Source organism: Neovison vison, chromosome 7 (genome assembly GCF_020171115.1).
Source record: "Neovison vison isolate M4711 chromosome 7, ASM_NN_V1, whole genome shotgun sequence".
Classification (NCBI taxonomy): Eukaryota; Metazoa; Chordata; class Mammalia; order Carnivora; family Mustelidae; genus Neogale; species Neogale vison.
The window spans coordinates 111,777,231-111,797,838 of NC_058097.1; the positions used below are offsets into that span (position 1 = coordinate 111,777,231).

Below are 20,608 nucleotides of genomic sequence, written 5' to 3' on the forward strand. Positions count from 1 at the left end.
AATGATTAGGAGGGCCAAGTTCAATGAGGAAAAAGTGATTGATTCCGTTTTATAATCCTCACAGCCTGCCCTTCACATGTCAGACTTGCCTGGCTAGCCCCCACGGTCATGTACATACATACATGTACATGTACGTTCGTGTACAGCAAATCCTTGCAATAAACTTCTTAATGTATACCTCCTACCGATCTGTGTCTCTGTCAACCCTGACTACAACAGTGGCCTCCGTGTATGCAGTGAAACAGGAGGCAGGAAAGGAAGGGGAGAAAGGGGAGATGGAAGAAGAAAGGATGAGGAGGAGGGACTGAGAATCCAAGAGGGATGGGGTAATTTGGGACAGCTGCTGACAGAGTCCCCCGTAAATAAAACTGTGTGTTCATCCTGTCTCCCCACTTATACAATTACATCACTAGGGGTTAAGCCTGAATATTCCATATTTCTTTTGAAATCTTCCATTTTACCTAGCACGTTGTGCCTGAATTGGGATATATTGATTGCTTTACTGATTCTTTCCTTGTAAACCTATTGATAGATTTCCTTACTTCTATCCTTTTGACTCATCTTTTAAGGAAGGTAGTAGAGGAAAGATTGAATGAGACCAATTTCAAATCTTGATTGTCACATCAAGGGGATCCTATGGTTTTTTCCAGTTATTTCAGAGCTCTGGTTTTTAAAAAAGTTAAGAGTTGAGTGTCTCCATTATCCAACAACATGATTCATAGGAACCCTACAAAAAGGCCACACAGACTTGACTACATGGTACCTATAGATAAGACAATATAATCAAGGTACTGCCCAGAACAGACCTATCAGTGTACATCCTCCATCCGTCACTGTTTTACATGGATGATAAGGTGTTCTTGCCTACAGTTAAATAAAATTATTGTGGACAACTGCTGATCTTGCTTTCCAAGTATTCGCACTCAGTTTTTCTAGTCGTGCTAATTCACAGGGCTGGACACAAGACTTCAGCTAAGTTACAAACCTAATCCTCTGGTCTAAGGAGAGGACCTAAGGCCAAAGCCAGCCAATCAGGATTCCTAGAATGTTTGCTCTGGAGCCAGGAGAGTGAAAAAAAAAAAAAAACTCTTCCCTTTATTTCTATACAGTGGAGAGAGCAACCGGCCACCATTGACCATGCCCTGAGGAAGCCTGCCTACAAGAGGAGAGAATTAGCCAACTCGTGGAGAAAATCAGACCAGGAATGGAGATACCAGCAGGACTGTGTCCTTATTTGAACTGCCCCCAGCTGCACCTTGGCCCTCCTGGTTACACCACCCAACATGGCCTCTCACTCACATGTTTAAGCTAGGTCAAGTTGGACTGCTGTGCCTTGTACCCCAAAGAGTCTTAACTGGTACAAATCCTAATCAAGGAGAGAACCCCAAAGATTAGTGCTACATAAAGGAGATGAAATGCCAAGTTCTAGCATAGAGGCAAGCTTGTAAACAGGAACCAAATCTGGGAGCCAGGAGCCAAGGAGATCAGGAAAAGGTCAGGAACCAGCGCACAAAGCAAGCTGTGCTGGCTTTTCAGCTATTGTTTCTTAGCTCCAGACCTACTCCTCTGGACTCTGCTTCTTGACACTGGGCGGGGACTCGGAAACCCTGGCTCCTCCTTTGCCAGCCAGATCCCTCTTGGGCTCTGTCAATGGACTGTAAGACCAGGGGAGGGAGAGGGGGCTTTTAATTCCTGTTTACTTGCTGTTTCTGTAAGTGCTGCCCAGCAAGGGTTTCAACCCAGCGTTGTTGGTTAATTCCAGGACCAACAAGTTCAGGGTCCAGGTTTCTCAGCCTCCCTTATCCCGGGACCCCCTCAGAGATACCAGCACCAGCTACGCTGGACCCCTTCCCCAGATGTCTGACTCCCACCTTCACAGGATCCCCCACACCGAACTCCTGAAGCCAGCAAGGTTAAAGAGTCCTCCTCTCTGTCCCAGCTCATTCCTCAAAGCTCTGGGATCTAACACCCCAGACATGTCTTTGTCCTTCCAAGAGGACAGTCCCAGGAAAGGGGTTCTTCTGGCAACTCCATGTCACTTTGCTGTTCCTTCTTTGTCTTTTCACTCTTCCAAGAGCTGTTTCCCAAATTCTTAACTCAAAACTCTCTGTGTTTAAAAATGCATACAGGGGCGCCTGGGTGGCTCAGTGGGCTAAAGCCTCTGCCTTCGGCTCAGGTAATGATCCCAGGGTCCTGGGATCGAGCCCTGCGTCAGGCTCTCTCCTCAGTGGGGAGCCTGCTTCCACCTCTCTCTCTCTGCCTGCCTCTCTGCCTACTTGTGATCTCTGTCAAATAAATAAATAAAATCATTTAAAAAATTAAAAAAAATTAAAATGCATACGGTTTCTGTGTTCCAGATTACACCATTGTTTAGGGTTGTTTGGATGCACAAAGTGGTTATCAGAGCAATCTCAGCACAGCTCCAGGCGCTTAGCGGGGCAGGAATCTGGGAGGAAATCGAGGGAAGGAGACATCTGAGAGGAAAAGTTAGATTTCGTGGGGAGAATCTCTCTTACTATTTTGAGAGAAAATATTGTTATTTTTGTCAATTTTTAACCATGTTTGAGGTGTGTTACATACATTATCTCATTTAATCTTAAAAAGTACCTATTTTCAGGGCTCTGGGGTGCCTCAGTTGGTCAAGCATCTGACTTCAGCTCAAGTCATGGTCTCTGGGCCCTGGGGATTGCCTTAGGTTCCAAGCTCAGCAAAGGGTCTGCTTTTTTCTCTCCTTCTGCCCCTCTCCCTGCTCATGTATTCTCTCTCTCTCTCCACCAACTTTCTATCAAATAAAAAAAAAGACTCTTTTTTAAAAAAGTACCTATTTTGGGGGGCGCCTGGGTGGCTCAGTGGGTTAAGCCTCTGCCTTCAACTCAGGTCATGATTTCAGGGTCCTGGGATCGAGCCCCGCATCAGGCTCTCTGCTCAGCAGGGAGCCTGCATCCTCCTCTCTCTCTGCCTGCCTCTCTGCCTACTTGTGGTCTCTCTCTCTGTCAAATAAATAAATAAAATCTTTAAAAAAAAATAAAAATAAAAACATAGGAAGTACGTATTTTCATCATTTCATAAACTAGGAGCTGAAAAAATTTAGTTACCCCAATGCTACCCAGCTACTAAGTCAGAGACCTAAGCTCAGAATCCAAGCCAAACGTTTACCAAGATTCATGCTCTCTGCATCTGGAAGCTGTCAGAGCCACCCTATGGCTTCAGCGTCAGGACAACTGAGGTCCATCTTGATGCCGGGCTTTGGCATACGTGTCTTAGACTGTCCAGATGGCTTTTCCACCTCCTGACTACCCACTTATGGCATACAGGAGTCCCCTGCACTGAAGTGGTATTTCACCCAGGTAGCTGGGGGTGGCAGACAGCTGGAAAAGGTAGAGTTGGTCTAATTGAAACACCCCAATAATGTGGGTGGAAGACGAGAATGGGAAGTATGAACAATTAGAACCATATTGGTTGAATCAATTAGTAGAAGACTACAGTGTAACCTAACGCTCAGTAAGGAAGAAACCCACTCGTTCTAAATGTTAGCATATGCCTCACCATTATGCTGCATCTGCCCCTAGTAAGCATCAAAGTTGGGTCCTAGTCTGAGCTTCCACTCAGACCTAATCATGATCCAGAACCTTTCATTTTTTATAAGGCATTCTGTGCAAGGGAGGCCCTTTCTTGGACTTTTTGATGCTTTGGTCTGTGGCTCAACCACTTCTTTATGAGCTAGACATGGTCAGTGTTGACATGAAACAGGGTCTTAGGAGCTGTCAGTCCTGGGAGGAAGACCAACTCAGCTGCTTGTTGTCAGATATTGAACAGGCGACTTCATGTCTCCTCCTTCCCCCCCCAAAAAATGAGATGTTAATAATAACCATCATGTGTTTATTTCCTATTATTATTTTCTAGGTACTTTGTTAATATTTGACATGCACTGCCTCGATCTAATCCTCACAAATACCCTATTATTATTCCTGTTCTCCAAATAAGAATCAGATGCTCACAGAAGTTAATGGCTAGTCTAAGGTTCACAGCTAGGAACTGCAGCGTCAGAACTGGAAAACAAGTAAGTCTAACTCAAATGCCCATGCTCTAGACTTCCACCCACAAAAGAGTAAATGGCACAAGCCTTGCTCTCCCCTTGTAAACAACTAGAAGCTAAGCAAAATACACAAAACAGCTGCTCTCAGAGACTGGACTCTAGGCAGCACAGGGGAGGCAGTCCAGGAGAGGAGGGAAACGGCAAAGTGAGATCTGTGATGCCCCATCTTTCTCTCTGGGTGCAGATTGCCCTACACGGTGGGAACCCAAGAATAGCCCCAGGGTTTGACTGAGCTGAAGAGTCAGAGATAAGAGTTCAGGGGTCCCTGGATGCCTCAGTCAGTTAAACGTCAGACTGCTGATCCCAGGGTTATGAGTTCAAACCCTGCACTGAGCGCCACACTGGGTGTGGAGCCCACTTTAAAAAAAAAAAGTGGGGGGAGAGTTCAAGTACAATAAAGAAGATGCAACTTGAGGAGAAGCGTATCGAAAAGGAAAGAACTAGGGAAAGAAAGAGATCCAGAAATCTACATAACAGTCCCCTCAGGTTTTTGGCTAAACACTCATCTATGCAAGTTGATGAAGAAAACTGATTCACTTCCAAGGGACCTATTAGCTGAGTGACTCCCTGAGCTCACACATGCCTAGAAGTTTCTAGTAACTAACAACCAGAATAGAGAGACCTTTTTGAACATGCAGAGCATTGAGAAAAGACACCAGACACACTTGGTAGTGTAGCTAAACTAGTCCCAAAACAAAGCTTCACAGTTATCAAGTTAATCTATAAGGAATTTTATAGCCTGTCAAACTAACCTCAACTTATTTATTTGTTTTTTAATCTAGTCTTTTTTTTTTTAAGATTTTATTTATTTATTTGAGATAGAGAATTCCCACTGAGCAGGAAGCCTGATGCAGGACTTGATCCCAGGACCCTAGGATGACAACCTGAGCCAAAGGTGGATGCTTAACCCACTGAGCCACCCAGGTGTCCCTAACCTCAACATTTTTAAAGATAAGACAACAAATACAAATATTCAACACATAACATTCATAGTGCCCAACATCTGATAAAAAATTACTAAACTCTTCAAGAAGCAGCACACAAGGAGGAAAATGTAAGTCAACAGACACAAACCCAGAAATGACCGAGGGAACAGGATCAGCGCATGGACTTTAATACAGCTATTTTAGGATTTAAATCAGGGATTTAAAGCATGAGCAGCAAACTTCTGTACAGAGCCAGACAGCAAATACGTTAAACTTGGTGGTCTACATATAGTCTCTATTGAATATTTTAATTTTTTAATTTTTTAAAAGATTTATTCATGTATTACTGATCTGAGAGAGAGAGAGAGAACATGAGCAGGGGAGGAGCAGAGGGACAGAGAGAAGCAGACTCCCTGCTGAGCAGGAAGCCCAACATGAGGCTCCATTCCAGGCCCCTGAGATTATGACCTGAGCCGAAAGGCAGACACTTAACGGACTGAGCCACCCAGGCACCCCTATTTTTATTTTTTTTAATATCCTTTCATAATGTAAAACCCATTCTCAGCTCACGGGGCATCAGTTGGATTTGGCCCACAGGCTGTAGTTTACTAACCCTTAATTTAAAAGAAAATGTAAACAAAATGTGGAAAGAAATGAAGATATAAAACACACACATAAGAAAATTATGGATCTTCTAGAAATGAAAACTATGATATTCAAATAGAAAATCTACTGGATTACAGCATACTAAAAGAAATACCAGTAAATTTGAAAACATAGTAATAAAAACTATCTAAAGTATAACAGAGGAAAAGAAACTGGGAGTTAAACGGACAGTCTCGTTGACCTATAAAAGAACTTCAAGCATCTAATCCACTTGTAATTAGAATCCCAGAAAAAAAGAAGGACAGAAAAAATAAAGAAGTCATGGCTAGATTTTTTTCCAAATTTGATTTTTAAAAAGCATCAATTCACATCACAACCAAATGGCAAAAAGAAAAAAACAACAAAATAAAACAGTGATAAAGAGAAAAGTTTAGAAGTATGCAGAGAAAAAAATACACATTATATTACCTGAAAGGGAAAAAAACATATTTCATAGACTTCTTACCAGAAATAATGCAAGTCAGAAGACAATGGAGCCATACCTTCAAATTGCTAAAAAAAAAAAAAAAAAAAGATTTTACCTCTTCATTAATCTGCCCCTCAATGAATATAGCAATAGCCCCATCATGCATAGCTTCTATTAAAACCTAATGAAATAATCTCTCTTATTTTAAAAAAAAAAAATCTTTGAATAGAAATTTACATGTAATCACTTTAATTTTAATACTATAACATAACCTTGTTAGTGTCACTCTTACTTTTACAATTATTACTAGGTAAACGAGAACCAATCACATTTCTCTATCTACACTGCAAAAGCCCAAACTTCTAGTTTGGTAATCCGCCCTAAAGCATCTATCTGTCCGTTCCATCTCCCACCTTCCCCGTAACACATCCTCTTATTAGACAATCCCTGTTCTCTGATCCACTGTTTCTCATTTCTAAATCTTGGTGCTTATTTCAAGCTACTTATTTTTCAAGGCGCATGTCAGCATTCCATTATCATCCTTCCGGAAGTCATTTCTTGCTCTTGTCTGTTCCCCTATAATGTATCACTTCTGCCACTGTTTCTGGGATTTACTCTGCAGGTGAATCCTATGCTTGGAATCTGAGCTCTGTATTGCTACAAGCCCCCAAGGGCTGCTGGGGCCACCGGTCTGAGAGGAATCCCCTTTTTGGGTCGCCAAGTTTTATATTCTGATCATCTCAATAACTAGAAAAATAACTATGTAACCAAGAAAAGTGAGTTGACTTTTGTCTTTTATCAGGACGTAGCACCTGAGACAGGTGTGCAGCCAGATGACACAGCTGGCTGCTTACAGAGAGGGATGGAGAGAAACGTAAATGGGCATCACCTTTGTCCACCTTCTGCTTCTGGGCCGAGCCCTGACTTCCCTGGACACAGGGATTCGTATCAAATTGTTAAGTGTTCGGGGAAAGGAGAACCCAGAGCGTCTCCAAAACCCCCGTGTCCCTGTGTAGCCCGTCACCTTGTGAGAGCGCCATGAGCTACATGACCTCATGAACAATTCATGAAGAATGATACTGCGGATAAAACCGTCACTTCTTATGCAGAATTTGTAAATGCAGATTTACCCAAACTTTTTCTTTACCCAAATGCTCTAAGTACCTCCTGGGTCTGGAGTGAGAAAGAAACGCGTCTGTGATAATCCTGTATTCCCAACACAAGGATCATGCTAACGAAACACAGAAAAGTATTTCTTCCAGGCTCTCCTAAACTTAGTGGAGTCCCCATATCTCAAAAGTCTCGGAGGCTTTTTTTTTTTCCTCTTCCCCAGCCCCCGCCGCCCCCCATGTTCCAAAGGCTCCTGGGTAGCGCTGGCCAGCCCACCCTGCATCCCGTCACGTGACTGACAGCGAAACTATCAGCACCTCTGTATTGTTCTGTGCTGCGGGACTCAACATGTGTTTCCCCTTTGCAAAGATGACATCATGTCTCAGGAAGTCTCTTTTCTCGGGCAGAACCAGCGGATATTCTCCGTCAAGCCTTTTGCAAATAAGAAAAGAAGATAAATTCATCCTGGTGTAGTTGTTTCAAGGGCACATGCTTGCTGCAGAGTGGTCATGTCACCGACCAGTCCCAGGCCGTTCATCTGGGCACGATGTGCCCCCCCCCCCCGTCTTGTTCCCCAGGAAAACAAACAAGACCCGGACAAGGATCAGAGTTTGTACTTATCTGCTCTGCAATTCTTTACCGAAAGAGCAACCGTTTTCCAGACTGGCCATTACCCAGAGCACGGCCAGACTTCCACTGTGACCAAGGCTTCTCCCCTGTTGCCAAAAGAACCGGGGATTGCAAGATTCTGAAACTCCATCTCTTTCAGGACGCCTTCTCCAGCTTCTCCCAAGAAGGCTCACAAAATCCCTGGTCCTGCCTGGTGTGAAAATAAAAGGATCTGTGACTGTTTTTACTCTCTACCCTTGTTTACTCTGTTGCCCTTGTTCCTCAATGTGAAATGCGTCTCCGTATCTGTATATTGTGTAAAATCTTCCTTTCTAATCCCTTTTTAAAGGATTAGGTTTGTGTGCAACAATTCCTGAGCCCTGTATATGCCAATCCTTGTTTGTCAGAGGTTTTGAGTAACCAGATGCCAGAGACAGAGATAATGGGGCTCCCTTTTATCAACACCCAGCGGAGCACCGCAGACAATTTACAGCTTATTTGATTATGATGATAATCCTAATGATCCCTTAAATTTTTATAACACTTACAAGTTTAAAAAATAGTTTCCTGACTATGATAGCATCATTCTTCGTTTATTTAACAAATATTTATCGAGTATCTGCTTATGACAGACACCATGCAAGGCCTTCAGAGAAGTAGATAAGAGAAGTGCAGTTTCTGCCCTCCCTTAATTTACATTCACTCAGTGTTTACTTAGTTCCCCAAAGGTTCTGGACACTCTGTGCTGGTGATATATTTAGAGGTTGTAATTGTTTTCCTTTTCTAAGTCAGAAATGGAGGCTCCAAAAGCCGGTGGCTTTCTCCCGCCTACACAGTTAGCTGTGGGCGCAAGCGATGTAGCAAGGACCAAGTATTTTGTCAGAGAATGACCAGAGCCCTGAGAGCCAAAGATAGCCCATATCAATGATAATTAGCTTCAAAGCTAAGGTAATAAATTATGCTGCCTTGCATATTGGAAAGAACATCAGACCAGCTATCAGGATTTGGATTTGCATTCCACTTTATTATTTCCTAATGCATTAAATAAGGTCAGTAGTTTTCAGACAGTGTTGCTCAGAGTCCTAGGGTTCCAAGGAGATGACCTAGGAGTCTTTGAGGGGAGTCCTAGGAGGATGAGTTGGCACCAAGCTTCTGTTGACTTGACCAAAGCACCAAGGCTTTGAGCTGGTTTGTATACATTGAGGTTCTGCATATAATTTTGTTTTTAAAAAAGAAATTGAGGGTCACCTGGGTGGCTCAGTGGGTTAAGCCCCTGCCTTCGGTTCAGGTCATGATCTCAGGGTTCTGGGATTGAGCCCCACATCGGGCTCTCTGCCCAGCAGGGAGCCTGCTTCCCCCCCCCCTCTGCCTGCCTCTCTGCCTACTTGTGATCTCTATCTGTCAAATAAGTAAATAAAATCTTAAAAAAAAAAAAAAGAAATTGAAAAAAAATTTTAATTTGGAAACCAATTAACTGGACTATGTGGAAGGTTTTTTTTTTAATTCTGATCACCTATTAGTAATCTTTTCATCAGTATGAGGTAATGTTTCTTTTCTATTGGAGGTGGTTACCATAGGGCTCAATTCCCAACAACCTAATCAGTATGGAAGATTGTAGAATCTTGCTACTCAAAATGTGGTTCATGTATCAGCAGCATTGGCACCACCTGGAACCTTGTTAAAAATACAGAATCTCAGACCCCTACCCCAGAACTCCTGAATCTAAATTTGAATTTTATCAAGATCTCCAAGTGATATTGTGAACATTAAAGTTTGAGAAGCACTAATCTAGAAGATACTGGAATCCTTCTTGGTTGACTTACATCATTGATCCCCATCGTGTTCTCCTCTCTGTGTTTATAGCAGAAAGTTTATGATGGTTGGTCACTCCTCCCCTGTGCCACTCTCCACAGGCACCCTTGGCCCCAGGGTAAAAGTGTGTCAGGATTTGCAATTTTGCCCATATCCTAACTTATAACTTAACAGTCACCATCTCTTAACTTACTCTTATAAACTGTCCCCCAATACTCATGACCACTTAGAATGTCAGGGATATTGAAAGGAGTTCTTCTCCACTAGAGAGCTGGGACTCCTTTGATGAGATCATCTTTCCAATCCAGTCCAAGTCTGAGACCCACTAATTCTGTAATACAGACTTTCATAACAAAAAACTCTCAGATCCTGTACAAATGGCCCCAGGCTTGTCCATGTGTTATTAAAGTTGGACTGAGTAATAAACGCTATAAATGTCCTAGGAGACAGCACTCATGCCCAGTGAGCATGACATCCCATAATAGACCTATTTGGCTTGTTACCCTGGCGCCTCTCTCCACCCTTAGCTCTGGAAACTAGAGAAAGGCAAACACCAGAATGTCAATCCAAAGGCATAGACATGAGTATAAGATGCTTTGCTTGGACAATTTTCATAAGATCATATTTCTGGCCAGATTCCTATTACTTCTGAGTTGTAGTCGGGAGGCGATTTTTTCATTAGCATTTCTCTTCCCAGAAGGAAAACATTATGCCCCAAATAAAATTCAAGTGAACTAAATCGCTTCCAACCTCAGCATCATTTCAGGCTTGGTGTCATTTGTGGATTCAAGATTGAGTCCTATTTAATCTGCTCAAGTTCTAGTCCTAATAGGAAAAATGCCAAGAAACAAAGAAAAGATGCATCCCATTTTCAGAGGCAATCACCTTCTATGTTTTAGACGATCATAAAGCAGTTCAATTTATCAACTTCTTACACAGTCAGCGCTTCCTGGCAAAGTCAAAGCTGAGCGCATTCATTCTTTCAACAAACACTTATCGAGTGTCTACCACGTATGGGCCAGGCACTGGGGCTCCCCACTAGGGAAAAAAGCCAGGTGTTGTTTCTTTTTAAATCAAAAAACTCATAGCTCAACTACGAAGCCAGAACTGTTAATAGCTACTAAGTCTTATGATCAATACCTTATTGGTGATTTGAACAAGATAATATGGGAATATAGACTAGCAAGCACTGAGAATCCAAATATGGCTAAGACCCTATCTTTGCTCTCAAGAAGATTTTAATCTAGTGATAAAACAAGAAAAACACACCTTAGCCCGGCAGGCAGTGCCAAATGTATAATTATCCCAAACACGTCAGATTTGAAGACTGACGTTGAACTCGTTATGGGATCTACACAGTAGTCGAGAGCTGTCATGGCGGGCTTTGGAGGTCAGGGACAGATAGTGGAATGGATTTGAACTGACCGTAAAAAATGGGAAGAATTTCTTTTTCAATTTTAAATCAAATTTTAATTAAATTTCTAAAGAAATTTTCACTGACATCTAAACAATAAGGATGGGGATGTCAGAGCAAAGGAAACCAGTGTGACCAAAGGCATATATGTAGGTAAGCAAGCATCTCGTCTCCCCACCTGGCAAAACAATGATGTTTTCAGTCTGCTTGGAACAAAGGTTTTAGGCACGGAGCACGTTCAGCGATCAATTTGGAAAGACAAACTGGGGCCATAATATGGAACCTTGAACTGCATATATAGGAATATGGCACTTTTTCCCCATAAACAATGAAGAATTCACAAGCATTTTTGATCAAGTGAATGAAAGGAAATCAGTGGGAAAATTAAATTTGTGGTAGTTTATAGGATAAATTGGAGTAGAAAGCTACTGGCGGAAGAGGGAAAAATTTAGAAGTAATTGTTATAAACAGGATCCCATGCTTATAATTAACCATCATTGATCAACAGTCCTTGTATGGAGGTAGGGGCCATCCGTGAAAGGCAATCCAAGGTCAATGACATCATTCTTTCTGGAGGAGCATGCTTTGTGCAAAATATAACTGAGAACTTGGGAGGTCATTTTCTTTATTTAAGTTCATCAAACCCAATGAGCAAGCATTAGGGAGGTGCCATCTAGCATCTCAGAACACAGAACTTTGGAGTCACTGGGACCTTTAGGGGTTATTCTGTCCAATGACACCATTTTGTAGGTTGGGAGCAGAACTCTCAGACACAACATCCAGGTTTGGAGTTAAAACTGTCTGGAGTTAAAACTGGGGCCCTAATTCCAGATCCAGTGCTCTTCCCACCACACCCAGCTCTTTCTTCAATAATGGCAATATGCCTCCCCTCAAAGAGCTTACATGTGTTAAAAACAAAACAAAACAAAAAAAAACAAAACCATTGTTTTTTATGCAAGGAAGGTATAAAAGTGCACACTCATCCTACTGTAAGAAAAATGGGGTCATCGTTCTTAAAGACTCATAGATAGAATGGCCAAAATTAACAAGACAGTAAACAAGACATGTTGGAGAGGATGGGGAGAAAGGGGAACCCTCTTAGACTGTTTGTGGGAATGCAAGCTGCTGCAGCCACTTTGGAAAACAGTGTGGAGATTCCTTAAAAAATTAAAAATAGAGCTACCCCATGACCCAGCAATTGCACTACTGGGTATTTACCCCAAAGATACTGATGTGGTGAAAAGAAGGGCCATCTGTACCCCAATGTTCATAGTAGCAATGGCCACAATTGCCAAACAGTGTAAAGAGCCAGGATGCCCTTCAGCAGATGAATGGATAAATAAGATATGGTCTATATACGCTATGGAGTATTATGTCTCCATCAGAAAGGATGAATACCCAACTTTTGTTGGATGGGACTGGAGGAGATTATGCTGAGTGAAGTAAGTCAAGCAGAGAGTCAGTTATCATATGGTTTCACTTATTTGTGGAGCATAAGGAATAACACAGAGGACATTAGGAGAAGGAAAGGAAAAGTGAATTGGGGGGAATCAGAGGGGGAGACGAAGCATGAGAGACTGTGGACTCTGAGAAACAAACTGAGGGTTTTGGAGGGGATGGAGTGGGGGCACGGGTGAGCCTTGTGGTGGGTATTAAGGAAGTTACGGATTGCATGGAGCACTGGGTGTGGTGCATAAGCAATGAATCTTGGAACACTGAAAAAACAAAATTTTTTAAAAATGGGAAAAAAGGCTCAGAAAAATAACCTCCTGTACATTCAGAGAATAAAATTTGCTGGCAGGCTTAAAGGCCAGATAATGAAAAGCTACATTTCTCCCTGAGTTTCAGCTTCAGAAGGCAAAGGTGGCCCAGGAGATAAAAGAGAGCTCTTTCCTGGAAAAAAGAAAACGTTTATTTTATTTGCCTGATGCTGTTTCCTTTCTTAATGTTGCAATCCAGAAAAGCTAGACCAAAAGATTTGCAATTTGAGGTCACAATAGTAAGGGTCCAATTATTTTAAATAGGTACAAGAATCAAGGCACTAGTCCAGAGCCGTCAAAAAAATGTATTCGTGGACTCGAGTAATTAGTCATTTTTTTCTGTTGAATCCTTTACGAGAAACTAAATATGTAGATATTTGAGGTACAGAGTGCAATATAACAGAATAATCATTGCTCATTAAAGCATCTCAAATATAGGTCTTAGCCTCCTTTGTGGCCCACCTATTATAATATGTATAAACATCAGAAAAGTGAGGTAGAGGGGTTTGATTTTAAAAAAAGAATATATATTTTTTGAAGCTCATTAAGATATAGCCTGGGTTTCCTACCTACAGATCTTTTTGTCTATTTTTTCCATAAAACATTTTCTAAGACCATCGATTATGATCTCCCGTAACACACTTCAGATGATCATAATACATTTGTTTTACAAAAAACAAAAAAAAATGTGAATCAAAACTATAAAATGTCATAGTTTGGGGCGCCTGGGTGGCTCAGTGGGTTAAAGCCTCTGCCTTCAGCTCAGGTTATGATCTCAGGGTCCTGAGATCGAGCCCCGCATTGGGCTCTCTGCTCAGCGGGAAGCCTGCTTCCTCCTCTCTCTCTCTCTGCCTACTTGTGATCTCTGTCTATCAAATAAATAAATAAAAATCTTTTTTTAAAAATAAATAAATAAAAAATAAATGTCATAGTTTACTGGGATGTTCCAGGATGTGAAGTCTAAGCCTCCATTGGCTTCTTGAATCCCAACTATGATACCTTTCCACCCTCCACTCAAATACCACAAGGGAGAAACTTACTGCTTTCTAAAGTCACTCACTAATTTTATGCATTACCACCTAATAAAAACCAAAACCTGCTATTGTGACTTTACATTTTGAGATAACATTATGAGACCAAATCTGTTCTCTTCCACAGGACAGTTCAAGTCAATAGACATTTGTTGAATGTATGCCAGGCATTGTGCTAGGTACTAGATACTGAATGAATGAATGAATGAATGAGGTGTGGTTCTTGCTTTAGTGATACTTACGTTGTAACAATGGGGAGAGAGATGTATACTAGTATACTCAGCGTTCAGATGTATGGAAAGGGGCACTTATTCCAGATTTGGGAAGTTAAAGGAAATCTTACATTTGTAAGGACAAATAACAGTTAGCCAAGGGAGTCATTTTCTAAAGAGAAAAATTTCAGGAATAGTACAGAAATGGCAAATAGTGTGGTATATTCAAGGAACGACAAGTGGAATGATATAAGGAAGGAGTGGTATACAATGGGGTTAGAGACACAGGCAAGAATCTGATAGAGAGACTTGTATGTCTACCTAGAACCTCCAAAATGGTTTAGAACAGAGAATAATAAAACCAGATCTACCTTCTTGTTAGATCATTCTGGTGGCAGTGTGGAGAAAAAAGACAGAAGAAGCAAAACCATTTAAGAAGTTATTTCAGGGGCACCTGGGTGGCTCAGTGGGTTAGGCCTCTGCCTTCGGCTCGGGTCATGACCTCAGGGTCCTGGGATGGAGCCCTGCATCGGGCTCTCTGCTCGGCGGGGACCCTGCTTCCCTCTCTCTCTGCCTGCCTCTCTGCCTACTTGTGATCTCTGTCAAATAAATAAATAAACTCTATTTTTAAAAAAAATTAAAAAAAAAAAAGTTATTTCAGTTATCCAGGTGTAAAATTGAAAATGACAAAAACCTGAATTCACTCTGTAGTAATGTGAGTTCATTTCAGAAATATTTATAAAATAGAACTGGTACCCCTGGAAAACTAATTTGATGAAGATGGTAAAAGGGAGGTAGCAGTTCAAAGATAACTCTTTAGCTTCTAATTGGAGTAATCGAATGGCTCTTGGTACTGTCAGTTGTTGGTACACCAATTTGGAGCTGTTAGAATGAGCTGAAGTTGGGTTTGTTGATGTTACTTTAAAATGCTAGTGAAGGCAGGCCTGGGTGGCTCAGTCCCTAAGTGTCTGCCTTTGGCTCAGGTAATGATACCAGGGTCCTGGAATGGAGCTCTGCGCCAAGCTCCCTGCTTGGCAGGAGGCCTGCTTGTCCCTCTCTCACTCCCCCCGCTTGTGTTCACCCTCTCGCTGTGTCTCTCTCTGTCAAATAAAGAAATAAAATCTTAGAAAAAAAGAAAGAAGGAAAGGAAAGACCAGGGAAGATGGGGACCCTTGCATGGCTCAATCAGCTAAGTATCTGCCTTTGCCTCAGATCATGATCCCAGGGTCCTTGGATCTAGCCAGGCCTCCAGCTCCTTGCTTCAGCAGGGAACTTGCTTCTCCCTCTACCTGCCACTCCCCCTGCTTGTGCCACTCTTTCTCTCTCTTTCTCTCAAATAAATAAAATCTTAAACAACAACACCAAAAAAAAAAAAAAACAACAGTGAAGATGAATGGTTAGTAATTGGATACAAGTCAACTCAGAGGAAAGACCAAATTGGAGCAATGAACCCAGCATTTAAGACAGTGTACGATCATCCAGTTATAGAACACAACCAGATACAGAAAGGAGAAGCATTCACACAGAACCCTGGGGAACAGTAACATTTAAGATAATTTCCAATGGCTAGAGATCGCCCTTGCGTTCCTCCTGGGTCTTCTCTTTTCTACAGTGAACATTCATGGATCTTTCCACTGTGTCTTCTATTCAATTGAGTCCAAATATTTCACTTTGCCAGTTTCCCTCCTAAAATGAGACACTCTGAACTGATACTAATCCATGAACTGGAAACCAACAAAAGCTAAAAATATCATCTCCATTTGGATGGCATAAAGGCCATAGATGGTAAAACAATTCAGCAATACATGTCTTCCAACTTCTATAACATAAATTTGTCGTTAGAAACAGTTGCCCATCCAGGACCTGTATATGCTAGTCTCCCCTGCTGATAAAATGTGAGGGGAAATGGCCTATGATACCTTTGAACCAAGAGTTTTATGAATCAGAGGTCCCCTCTCCTCTCTTTCCTCTTTTTCAAGCTAGATGCAAATGACAGTGAGGCCAAAGCTTGAAGAATTGCTGAGTCCGCCAGATGGAAGAACCCCAGGATGTGGGTCTCCACATAGACAGAAATAACACACAAGACACAGAATATTTGACTTGGAAAGTTAACTGAGCAAGACTTGAATTTCAATTATATTATACCGCTGAGATTTAGGGCTCTATTTTTTTACAGCGTCTATTATCCTAATTCCATACACCTATGGAAACAGCATAAGAGGGGTGCCTGGCTGACTCAGTCGGTAGAGCATATGACTCCTGATCTCAGGGTCATGAGTTCAAGCTTCATGTTGGGTGTGGAACCTACTTAAAAAGGTGGGGGGGAGCGGTGGGGGAGCTTCTTGGTGGATCAGTGGGTTCTGCTTCCAACTCTTGATTTCAGCTTAGGTCATGATCTCAAGGGTAATGGGATGGAGCCCAGCACTGGGCTCTGTACTCATCAAGGAGTCTGCTTGGAATTCTCTCTCTCCCTCGCCCTCTATGCCCCCTTCCCCAATCTCACTCTCCCTCTCTCAAATAAATACATTTTCTTTAAAAAAGAAAGAAGCAGGGGCACCTGGGTGGCTCAGTGGGTTAAAGCCTCCGCCTTCAGCTCAGGTCATGATCTCAGGGTCCTGGGATCGAGCCCCGCATCGGGCTCTCCGCTCCACAGGGAGCCTGCTTCCTCCTCTCTCTCTCTGCCTGCCTCTCTGCCTACTAAAAAAAAAAAAGAAAGAAAGAAAGAAGAAAGAAAGAAAGAAAGAAAGAAAGAAAGAAAGAAAGAAAGAAAGAAGCAGCATAAGAAACCATTAATTTGGAGAGGAGGAACATTATATCAACATGTTGTCACCTAAAATCCTCATCTTTATAAACTAATATTCTCCATTCTGTAATTGTTCATTAATTTCTTTGGCACAACTGCAAAACCTCACATTTATCCCTATTAAATTTCATCTTACTCGATTTAGCAGATCTTTGAATACTTTAGTTATCTGTTTGGAATCTGATTTTTTTTAATCCATTGTATCAACTATCCCTTTCAACTTTCTAATATCTATCAATTTGAGCAAAGTTTCTATCTTCAAATCATTAATAAAAAATAATTGAGAGGTTGGGCCTGGCTTAACATTGGCAGAAATATTCTCATCATGACATTCCTGCGGGATCTCTATGGACCCTTCCCCACTCTGGCAACACTTCCTATGATCGGAACATGCTTACATCATCCTATTGAACTGCCACTTTGAGTCTTGCAGGACCTGAAGATGAGAAGAGCCGAAAGAATAAAAATGGAGGGGCACCTGGGTGGCTCAGTCGGTTTAGCAAATCCAACTCTTGATTTCGGCCCAGGTCGCAAACTCGGGGTCATGAGACGGAGCCCTGTGTTGGGCTCCATGCTTAGCATGGAGTCTGCTTAAGATTCTCTCTCTCCCTCTGCCCCCCCAAATAAATAAATAAATCTTAAAAGAATAATAATAATAATAATGGAATACACTCAAAGGGAGTCTATGTTCCTCCTTTCCACCAGTTCCAAATCACCCCCCTTGGACACAGTACCATCCTCACCAGCCGCTCTGCTGATCCTTCCCCACTCCATTTATCCTAGACTTGTCTCTCTAGCGTCTTTTCCTTTAAAACGAAACTGCTATCATTCTCCTGCTAAAGATGTCCAATGACTTCCCTTTAAATCCAAACCCCTTCGTTTCATGTACAAAGGTCTTCCTGACATGGACCCGCTATCCATCCAGCCTCATTTTCCTTCACTCTGCTGTAAATTTCTTGTCATTCACAAACCATGTTGGGCCCTTCAAAAAGCCTCTGCCTTGTAAATGTTGTTCTCATTTACAAGGGGCTGGAACTGACATTTCTGTTCCTTTCCTACCTCCCCCAAGGGAAGAATTAACTGCCTTCTCCTCCTTGCTTTCACATTTACTCTGTTCAACCTCATTGTTTACAGGCTCTTCTTCCTCCCCCAGCCTGTGAGCATGCTGAGGACAGAGCTGTGGCTTCCACTCCTGTGTCCCCAGCCCCTCTCACAGGAGATGTTTCACAGCTGGTGCCCCAAAAATATTTGTTGAGATAATGAGCGATGAGAGAGAAATGCAAATGAATGAATGAGAAAGGTGGAAAGAGGCAGGCAAGTTCAAATTGCCAGTGTTTATACAGTGCTAGGTGAAACATCCATGTGTTATTGTCCACCCTATCACCATGTACCTTAAGAATCAAAAAATTTTTTCTGTCCAGCGTCAGGGAGGACCACCCCATAGACAGAGAGCTTGATCATTACAAGCCCTACGTTGATGCACACAATAGATCGGGAAATTCTCTTTATACTTAAACACATATATTTAAGAAGCATGAAGTTCCTTTAATTTTTTATATCCTTACCATTAGTCCTAAAATCAGCTTACTTACATCTGTTCAGGTCAATCAATTATTACTATCTATTGTGTTAGTTTCGGTCAAATAAAGAATATCAATGATAAAGATTCAAATACCTAGAAATAAATTGAGTAAGGAGAATAAATCCAGTAATTAGTCTGCAAGTACAAAGAAGGGTTGATTTCATTACATAACAGTTTCCAAAGGGAACAAACTGTCTTCCTTATGAATCTTGATTAAAGGTGTGCAGGGGAAGGGTAGTCTCCTTAATGCCCCTTAGGGATTTCTTTCCATGATTTGGTTTCCCTTGAGTGGTTGGTATGATTAGCTGGGCTGGTTTCTTTCATAATTGTCCTGAAGCCCTTTGAATTTTCAAGCTGATTTGCAATGTTTTTTTTCATAGATGTCCTTAAAAATGAACCTCTTAAGAGGTTGGTGGGGTTATGGACATTGGGGAAGGTATGTGCTATGGTGAGTGCTGTGAAGTGTGTAAACCTGGCGATTCACAGACCTGTACCCCTGGGGCTAATACTACATTATATGTTAATAAAAATTTTTTAAAAAAAACATGAACCTTTTAGGTGATGTGGTAGAGCAAAATCAGCTCATGGAGGTTGTGGTTGGCAAAGTCAGGATATAACCATACAAAGTCTTCCTACTTCTTTAAGGGTACTAAGGGTGCTCCTTTGAAAATATTTTCATTTCCAAAATTCAAAGCAAGCTTAGCTTTCCCTCTTTGGACTTAGGATAAGGTTGCCAGATAAAACACAGGATGTCCAGTTAAATTTGTATTTCAGATAAATAATTCTTAAGGACAAGTATATCTCATCAATACTAGGAATCCTGTGTTTTTATTTGCTCAATCTGGGAACCCTGACTTAGGACGATAACATTTTTTTCACCCCAGATCTATAGGAACTTGAGCAAGGAACTTAACCTTCCCGGGTTGAAATGTCCTCATCTCTAAAAACAAAATGTTGGGCTCCATGACCTGTTAGTGACTTCTACAGTACAGTGTTTTCCAATCAACTGAGATGTACCCAGGAGTATAATAACAGTGTGCTGGAAAGAGAGCCGCGTTTGGAATAAAAAGACCTGAGTTTGAGTCCTATAGCTATCACTAACTATGTGATCTTAGGCAAATCAAATCCTTCTGATCTCAGATTTCATCTGCAGAAAGGGGGATATTTATTTTAAGGATCAAATGAGTTATCATGTGTGGATGTTCTTGGGTCTATGTAAAGTTACAGAAAATGATGACTTATGAGAAGGTTACTCAACTCCTAGCAGAAATTACTCTCAACCAATGTGGAAGTGAGTTATTACCAGAACTACATAACCAGAGACTCTGCTCCCCTGCATGACTCAATCCTCAGAAGGTGTCCACAAGTAATTGCTTTTCCCTCTTTGCCCTTTGTATTCTAAGAGACAGGGGTTCACATGTGGGCCCTAAACCTCAAATTCTTCAAACAATCAACAGGCAAAATAATATCCACTGTACACATTTAATAGGAGAATTGAGTGAGAAACTACACACAAAGGCCTGGGACAGAGTTTCTCACTAGAAACACCCATTCTTTCCTTTCTCTGCTGTTCTCCTCGCTGAGGTCCAGCCCTGGGTACAGTCCATTGGAAATGAGAGTGGGCCTCAGTTTTCATTCCCTCCCCTACCTGGCAGCTCTGTTGTCACAGCCCAGAAGAGGGAAGAAGGCCTCGGGAAGAGGCCCAGACTCCCCCCGCCTAGGGTGCACCCCTAGGGTGCAGTCTGAGATCCCCCAACTCAATTTGTGTCCCCTGACCTCTATGGATCCACAGGACAATCATAACCTTCCCTAACCTCAACCAGATTCAAACCAGAAAGCAGCAGGAGAAAAGCTGCCTTGACCCAAAGGGGCATCCAGCCCCTCCCACGCCAGACATCGGCATAATGAAATCCAGACCACACGAAATTCCCCGTATTTGATTACTGCGCCAGCCCTTCCCTACATCAGGTCCTCTGGCCTCTCTCCCTCTTGCCTCAGACATAGCTCTTCCCCAGCCACATGTTTCAGGTCAGGAGGCCAGTCCTGGATCGGGACAGAAAGATGTCTGCGCTGGGCACTTTCCAACCCGCCCAGGTGATGTCGGGTTCACCCTTTGCAGATGCCAACTTGGAAAGGGCGTCATGGCGCCTTGCACACACATCCATGGTACAACAGTGACCT

The 20,608-nt window shown here is 42.1% G+C and overlaps 1 long non-coding RNA gene across 2 annotated transcripts in view; it reads right to left on the reverse strand.

The window, feature by feature from the left end:
- LOC122912385 overlaps positions 1-20,608 on the reverse strand; it is a 77,068-nt gene that overhangs the window by 16,569 nt on the left and 39,891 nt on the right. Inside the window, exon 4 of one of the 2 annotated variants that reach the window (XR_006385612.1) lies at positions 6,134-6,180. This is a non-coding gene — a long non-coding RNA (uncharacterized LOC122912385). Of the gene's footprint in view, positions 1-6,057; positions 6,181-20,608 lie in introns of those variants that run through there. The other variant, XR_006385611.1, reaches the window with a different exon arrangement.